We start from the raw sequence: 8,142 nt of genomic DNA, 5'->3' as shown, positions 1-8,142 counted from the left end.
CCCACAGAATTTGTAAAGAAATGCCTTTTCTCACCCAAAGAAGAAAATGTTAAACCAGTGAATAAAAAAAAAATAAATCAGAGGAAAGAAACACCTTTAGAGGGCGAAGAAGTTATTGTAACCTCGCTATTGGGCTATGTCTCTGGGAGGCACCACTGCTGTAATATGTGAGGCCTGCTCTCTACGTCTTCTGCTGGCGCACGTTATGTGGCAAACTAACTCAGAAAGAAACCTTTTCATGTCTTCAATAAAGACCCCAAACCTGGCTTTAAAAGTGGAGTATGAAATGAATGGACTGTGCTGGTTAATGCTGAGCTAAGCAGCAGTGATGTCACCCTAACACGCTTAAGCACATTGCAGTAAACTTCCTTCTGTTGGCGGCTGATGTTATGCAGCGTGTGGTGTCACCTTTGCCAGTTGTTGCCGTTTACTTCTCTCTGCTCCATACCGCTTAAGTATAAATAAGAGATCCCTGAGGAGTCTGGAGACTGGTATGGATGGTTTCTTCACTGTGCTTGAGATGGTGGCGGGAAAAGCATCCTGGAGTTGAAGAATGCTTGGGAACATCCCTAGTTGTGAAGAAGCGAGGGGAAAGCCAGAAGCCACCCCGGGGTCTGTGGCCCCGCACCAGGAAGCCATCTGGGCAGAACAGATGGACCTTGCCGCCTCTTCGGCCGTCGTGTCGCCTGCGTATCTATATTAAACCCAAGCTGTACCCGTCCGAACCTCTGCCCTCAGGCAGGAACGGCTGCACTAGACTCACAGAAGCACATCGGAGCACAGATGCAGCAAATTGTAGTCCTGTTGTTAACAGAGTTGAAAATAAAACATTGATAAAGCAGTCCAAGATGAGGAAACATTGAAATAACATCTAAACAGGGGGCAGAATGGAGAAGGTGTGAGGAATCAGAACTGGCTTAGCTCATGTTGGCAGAGTCGCAGGAGCTGTCACTTCCCTATATTGCGCTCCTCTAACCAGCTGGCCTGCGTGTGTGTGTGTATATATGCGTGAAGCACATTTTTGTTCAGTGTGTCTGATGCCTGGGTACCCCTTTTCCATAAGCAAACTAGCCAGGGCAGAACCTTGTGCTTGAGAAGGTTATTGTTTGATGAAGGAGGGAATGCAGCAGAGAAATTGCCCTCAGGGTGCCTGTGATCGTTAAGTGAGTGATTTTTCACAATTGTGCCATGCGCTGTGAAAGCCATCACGCAGGACTGGGAGTGCAGTATGATTTTTCCGCACTCCTCTTCAGTACCCAGGAAGGGCATTGACGTCCTCGGCGCATACCCTGTTAGCATGTGTAAAGTGTCCTAGGATCCACAAAATAATACTGGTTTTGCTTTTATTATAAACAAAAAGGGAGGCTTTTTAAAAACGAGTTGTTTGGCTGTCTCGGTCAAAGCAAGTACGGTTTCAGTTTCTGAAAAGATCAGTTTGCCTGTCATTCTTGGATTGTTTCATCTTCTGATCTTATTCATGGGGGGATGGGTCCTTTTTTCTACCCTAATATATTTTCATTTACATTTATTATGGTCAAATGCCTGTTCTTAAAAATCTCCTTTCATGAATCCAGCTTTCATTTGTTTGTGCCGCGTTCACGCTTTCCGTGTGTCAGTGGCAGGGCTGACTTTAGGAGGGTGCGGGGCCCAGGATCGCTTGCTGACAGGAAATTATAGTGTTGGGGGATGGGGCTACCATGACGGTGTGGGACCCCCAATGTGCAGAGCTCAGGGCAATCACTTCCCCCCGGACAGCCCTGGTCAGCGCTATGCTTCTATATAGAGCAGTGTCTGGATTTATGTAGGTCCAACATAATAGGAATGGGCTTTCAAAAGCTTTAGCATTTATGTCTAGAAATGAAATAAAAATCAGAGAAGAGGGATTTGTTTCTTGTAACGGGTTATATCTTGGGATGGAAAGGGTGCTCCGAGAAGGACTGGCAGATTCACTAAAGGATCTGTTCAATAGATCTTTGTAGATGGACAAGGCTATGAAAGGCCAACTGCTGTCCCTATTTATAGTGGTAAATTACAGGTTCATGAGTCTGACTTCGGTAGAGGGAGAATGAATGGGGACTCTTCTGAAGGAAAAGATAGTGAAGCATCTTGAATTCAGTAGGTTATGAGATCTGAAACAGGGAGATCATGTTAGATAACTGATTTCTTCAGTTGGGCGATCAGATCAGAGCAGGCGATGGATGTAGCATGTTTGGAGATCAGCAGTGTTTTTGATACTGTCCTGCATAGGAGGCTGATAAATAAATGGAGCAGTCTAAGGGTGGGATTTGAAGTGGGGGTTGGATTAAAAACTGGTTGAGGGATAGATGGCAAAGTGTAGTGGTAAACGGAGCTCACTCTGAAGAAAGAGTGATGACTGGAGTGCATAAATGGGGCCAGGTTTGTTCAGTATCTTTGTGAGCGACTTTACGGCTGCGTTTGGAAGAAACGTTTGTGTTTTGGCAGACGACGCGGGCATGCCTGAATGAATAGATGGAAAGCTCGAAGAAGGATCAGCTACTTGGCAGCTAAGTTTCAGTACTAGAGATCTCAGAGTTATGCATTTTGTGTGAAGAAATCCGAGGGACCGGTACACATTCTGGGGTGAGTTACTGATGTCCACAGAGCAGGACTGAGATCTTGGGCTGATTATATCCATTGATATCCAGGCGGTGAAACACTGCAACAAGACAGTGACCACGGCCAGAGGGATGTTAGGGCACATAGGGTGAGGCATAACGAGAAACAGAGAAACATGATGGCAGTCTAGCTAGTCTGCCCATCCGTACCAACTATTCAACTTTACCATCCCTACCACTCCTTTAGAGATCCTGTTATGTTTATCTCATGCTTTCTTGAATTCAGATGCTGTTCAATGCATCCACTACCCTTTCTCTAAAGAAATCTGTCCTTTTGTTCTTATGTTATGTTATTAGAATACTCCTAAATCTACCCTCTTTCACCCTTGTCCCATGACCCCTCATTCTAGAGCCTCCTTTCTACATGGAAATCTTGGAGGAATTTAAATGTCTCTGTAATATCTCCCCTATCCTGCCTTTCATTTAGAGTATATATGTTTAGATCTTTACGTCTGTGCCCATAGTGATCAGAATGATTAAGGGAATGGAACAGCTCCCCTATAAGGAAAGGCTAAAGAGGTTAGGACTGTTCAGCTTGGAGAAGAGATGGATGGGGGGAGATATGATAGAGGTCTTTAAGATCATGAAAAGTCTAGAACGGGTAAATGTGAATCAGTTGTTTAATCTTTCAGGTAATTGAAGGACTAGAGCAGGGGTGGCCACCCCCAGTCCTCAAGAGCCACAAACAGGCCAGGTTTTCAGGATATCCGCAATGAATATGCATAAGATAGATCTGCACACAATGGAGGCAGTGCATGCAAATCTGTCTCATGCATATTCATTGCGGATATCCTGAAAACCTGGCTGATTCTGGCTCTCGAGGACTGGAGTTGGCCACCCCTTGACTAGGGGGCACTCCATGAAGCTAGTAATTCACAAGAGGAGCAGTAAAGGATATCCACAAATGTCCAGGTGCGCTACATCCAGCCTTTCACCTTCCACACCCTGGGGGGCACTGAAATCCTTTAATTCAAACCCAGGAGTGTGTTCTTGAACTTATAAAATAGATATACAGTAAACTGTTAGACTTTAAGGAGAATGTATTTTATATTAAAAAATAGGAAACATACTCCTAGATTCATCAAAGTGCTATAATTTGGCATGGATAGCGCCGTGATAAGAAAAAGAGGTATGTTTATGATCATTTTAGAATTACCACACCACGCCCTATGTTAGTGCTTTGCATAGATACCCCACGCTACTTGTATTTTATTACCCACAAAGTGCCCAGACAGGCTATTAGTTTTTGTGAGGGGGGGGGGGGGGGGGGATAAAGACTCTTTATAAGGCCTTCATAGTAATCAACTATTTATATCACTATAGGAGGGCCAGCTAATAACTCGAGGTGAGGTTTTGGTGATGGTTTAGGGTTTCGGGGCCAGTTTTACCTGCAGAGTGAGACGTACAAATAGCACAGTACACCTCAGTGAAGATTTGACATCATTGGGAGTGAGGAAAGTCTCAAAGATGAGATTTCTACAGTGTTCTCTCGCCCTAGCTTGATAGCACCCTGTTATAGAGCCCATCAAGCTAGGGCGAGAGAACATTGTAGAAATCTCAACTTTATGAGACATTTCTCACTCCAAATGACATCAGATCTTCACTGAGTGTACTGTGCTGTTCGTACGTCTCACTCTGCATGTCAAACTGGCCCCAAAGCCATATTCCACCACCAAAACCTCACCTCGAGTTATTAGCTGGCCCTCCTATAGCGATATAGTTGAATACTGTGAAGACCTCCCTAGAGGCTCTCAGTCTCTCTCTCTCTCTCCCTCTCTCCCAGCCCAGAAATAACTAAAATGCAATTTGCAATCTTTATCACAAACTGCATTTCGGGCATTTCGCACAGCTGAACGCCAGGGAAAAAAGGTGTACCTATTTCTGGTGTTAGAAGCATGCGATAGCATATGCCCGGTGCAAAAATGCCCTTCATTTTCATTAAGCCTGCCCAAACCCCTCCCCCATCCTGCCTCTATGAGAAATTTGCATTTGCGCAATGCAATACCATTAGAATTTTGAGGAATGACCCTAATAATGGGGTAAATATTTAGCTTCTAGCTGGATAAACGTATCTTGCTAACTTGCTCAGCTTGTGGCCACACCACTGAATATACTCAGCTATCTAATAGTTAGCTGGATACGTTTATCTGCCTAACTTTAGACTAGCCGAATAGCAGGTCTAATTTATGTGGCTTATTTAGCCAGATAAGTAACTCCACCCTGGAACACCACCATCCCACTCCTTGCTTATCTGAATAACATTTTTAGCAGAATAAAAAGTTACCTAGATAAGTGGCTACCACTGAATGCTGTGTGGAGGTGAATATCGGCTTCATTGTGTTTGTACATAATCTTTAAAATGTAGTCTCTAGTATTTGGTATTTAAATAAGCCCAAATCAGTATGCAATTTGCCCTGTAAGATCTCTCATTTCACTCTTACTATTTTTCTGTTTTCGTGCTTAAAGAATTTTTACCAACTCTGAAAAAATCCTCATGTCGATCTCCTGGTTGCTTTTTTGTTACTGAGATTTCTTTACTGCTGTTTTAGGGATACAGATTGAATGTAGAATTCATGTAAAATCGTATCTTCCCTTTTCTCGTATACTTGTGTTGATGATTTCTTTAGTTGTAATATCTTTTATAGTTTGTATTGTATGGCATGTGCTTTATTTGATCATTTTTATTGTACCCTGCTTTAAGTGACTAGAGAAATGTGGGTAATCAATTGTTGTTAAATAAAATTTGAAATCAGTCCCATATCTCAAATTTCATGAGAAAAGTTCTTTAATTCATTATCACGGCATACTCCATTGCTTAGAAGGCAAGGTTTCTCCTTGCATGAAACCATACCAAGACGCTAAGATTTAAAGCTTTGAATACTGCCAAAAACTATTGTCCCTCCCGACGCAGCCGCGTTTGGCGAAACACGGGTCCGTGTCGGGGGACCCCTTGCTTTTGAATAATTGTGCCTTCTAAGCAATGGAGTATGCCGTGATAATGAATTAAAGAATTTTTCTCATGAAATTTGAAGTATGGGACTGATTTCATATTCCTGCTTTTCCCTTGCTGCTTGGATAATATAATTGGAGTGCAGTGCTTGCTCCTCTACTGTGTTTGTTGTTAAATAAAATTTGAAACATTCGGTGCTGCCTCTGTAACTTAGAAATGCGAACAAACTGTATTGCCAGAAGGCTAAGAAGACATTCAAGTCGGTGGCAGGCAGATGCAGCCCTCCAGCTACTTCCTGATTGCATCAGCCCAGAAGTGACGGTGGTGCTGAGCTCACCCGTCACTGACGCTTTCCAGTAAGGTTGCAACTGGCTCCATTATTTTTACCCATTAAATCTATGGACTTGTAGCGCTGGTTTCTTTAAGAAAAAGACTGCGTGTTTCTGAATGCAATGGGGTGAGACTAGAACTGAATCTGCCTGCAAAAAAGAAATAAAAGTTACAAACAGCATAGGCTTTTACATTTCTTATTTTGTATTTTCATTTGTACAAAATGTAGCACAGCGGACGATCTTGCTTCACTGTTGACTGAAAGGAGGCAGTAGCTACATGACCAGAAGGCATTTTTAAGATTTAAAAATAAAGTTCCAAATTGAGCTATAGCTCAAAGGGGATATTTCATCTTTTTTAAGTCACACCAGTGGAAGTGTAAAAATGGGAAATCGAGGCAATTTATGCTGTAAATTTTACATTTGGTAGAGCGTTTGGCAGTGCAAATGAGGTGGGAGTTGTGTATTAGAAGATTTTAATGCATAATTACAGGGAGTAATCAAACTGCTCGGTTTTTCATCGTTTTAAAAGGATTTTGATGTCTGTGTTGAGCATGAGGCAAAGAGTCTAATGTTTCCAAGACATTGAATCCTTTAACATGCCCGCTACAGCATAAAATATTCTGGGACTCCCTTCCAGCCCTCCCCCCCCCCCCCCCCCCCCAAAAGAATGCATTTTTCTTCTAAAATGAAACCATAAAAAGCCCCCACTTCATATCTTGTCTCTTTAATGCCTACCATCTGTTAGAACTGCGGTGTGGCTAAAGCCAGGCCTGATGAGAAGGGATAACAATGGCACAGTTGTACCAAGTGAGCTTCGACATTACAAGAACATGTTTGGATAAAGAATGATATAGTGGTGAAACAATAAGATTTTTGTGCATATAGCCTGTCAAAGATTACTACTATGGCTACTACTATTTAACATTTCTATACCTCTACTCAATGTATGTTACATTTACTTGTGTAACTCCTCAGAAAATGACCTCCCCTTTGTCTTATAAAAGGACTGAGAAGAATTAAGCTTTGTGGCTGGTCAGCCAGCATCACGAGGTTATACACTGACATTCTACAGAAAACAGAAAATCTGTCTCCTTACTAGATGAAACTCCTGAAGTCTCTTAACCTGTATGTTTGCCTAGATCAGACTGTAAGCTGTCACTTATGTGTTATTTGTAAAGTGCTGCATACTGTTGTAGCAATTTTAAAAAGCCACTTATACACATACGGGTAGATTTTATAAATTTACGCGAGCGCGTACTTTTGTTCGCGCACCCGGCCAAACAAGAGTGCGCTGGATTTTAATAGATACGTGCGTAGCCTTTAAAATCCGGGATCGGCACGCGCAAGGGTGTGAACATTTGTACACCTTGTGCGCGCTGAGCCCTGCGCGCGCTGCCCGTTCCCTCCAAGGCTGCTCCGAAATCAGAGCGACCTCGGAGGGAACTTTCCTTCCACCTCCCCCCACTTTCCCCTCCCTTCCCCTCCCTTCCCCTGCCTAACCCACCCCCCAGCCCTATCTAAACCCCCCCCACCTTTATTATAAAAGTTACGCCTGCCCGAGGCAGGAATAACTCGTGCGCGCTGGCCAGCCGCCGCGCTCGATTCCCCGGCCCGGGAGCAGTTTTGGAGGACTCGGTCACACCCCCGAAACGCCCCTGGGCCGGAACCACGCCCGTGGCCCTGCCCCCAGATGACGCGCCACCACGACACGCCCCCTGACACGCCCCCAGGAAAGACCCGGGACTTATGCGCGTCCCGGGGCTTGTGCGTGCCGTCGAGCCGATGCAACATAGGCTCGGCGCGCGTAGGGGGAGCTTGGGGCAGGTTTTCGGGGGGTACACGCATATCCCTTTGAAAATCTGCCCCATAAAGTGCATTTACATTTATATAACCTATGGACAATTTAATGGCATATTTTATAGCAATTTTCAAAAGCCCACTTACATTGGTAAAGTGCATTTACACGTGTGAAACCCAGTTTTATGCATGTAAATCCTTTAGAAAATGACCCCTGAATATATTCTTACAAGACTGCAAAATATATATTTTGACAAGGAAATAAACCTACAGCAGTCATGATATTGCATTGTGGTTATCAAGAAGTTTGTCTGTTTAAAGGTGATGCTAAGATCGCCAACAGAATGGACATTCCTGATGGAGTAAAGAAAGAGACAAAATGAGAAGTGCTCTAAGAAAGCTTGAAGAGTAGTCAAGGGCTTGACCG

At 43.7% G+C, this 8,142-nt stretch overlaps 1 protein-coding gene across 3 annotated transcripts in view; it reads left to right on the top strand.

Moving 5' to 3' along the window:
• Window positions 1–8,142, top strand: part of C1H18orf25 (chromosome 1 C18orf25 homolog) — a 169,503-nt gene that overhangs the window by 136,573 nt on the left and 24,788 nt on the right. The window lies entirely within an intron of this gene.

This window comes from Rhinatrema bivittatum, chromosome 1, assembly GCF_901001135.1.
Source record: "Rhinatrema bivittatum chromosome 1, aRhiBiv1.1, whole genome shotgun sequence".
Lineage (NCBI taxonomy): Eukaryota > Metazoa > Chordata > Amphibia > Gymnophiona > Rhinatrematidae > Rhinatrema > Rhinatrema bivittatum.
Note: the sequence above shows the minus strand (reverse complement) of the source record. Positions and strands in the feature narration are given on the sequence as shown.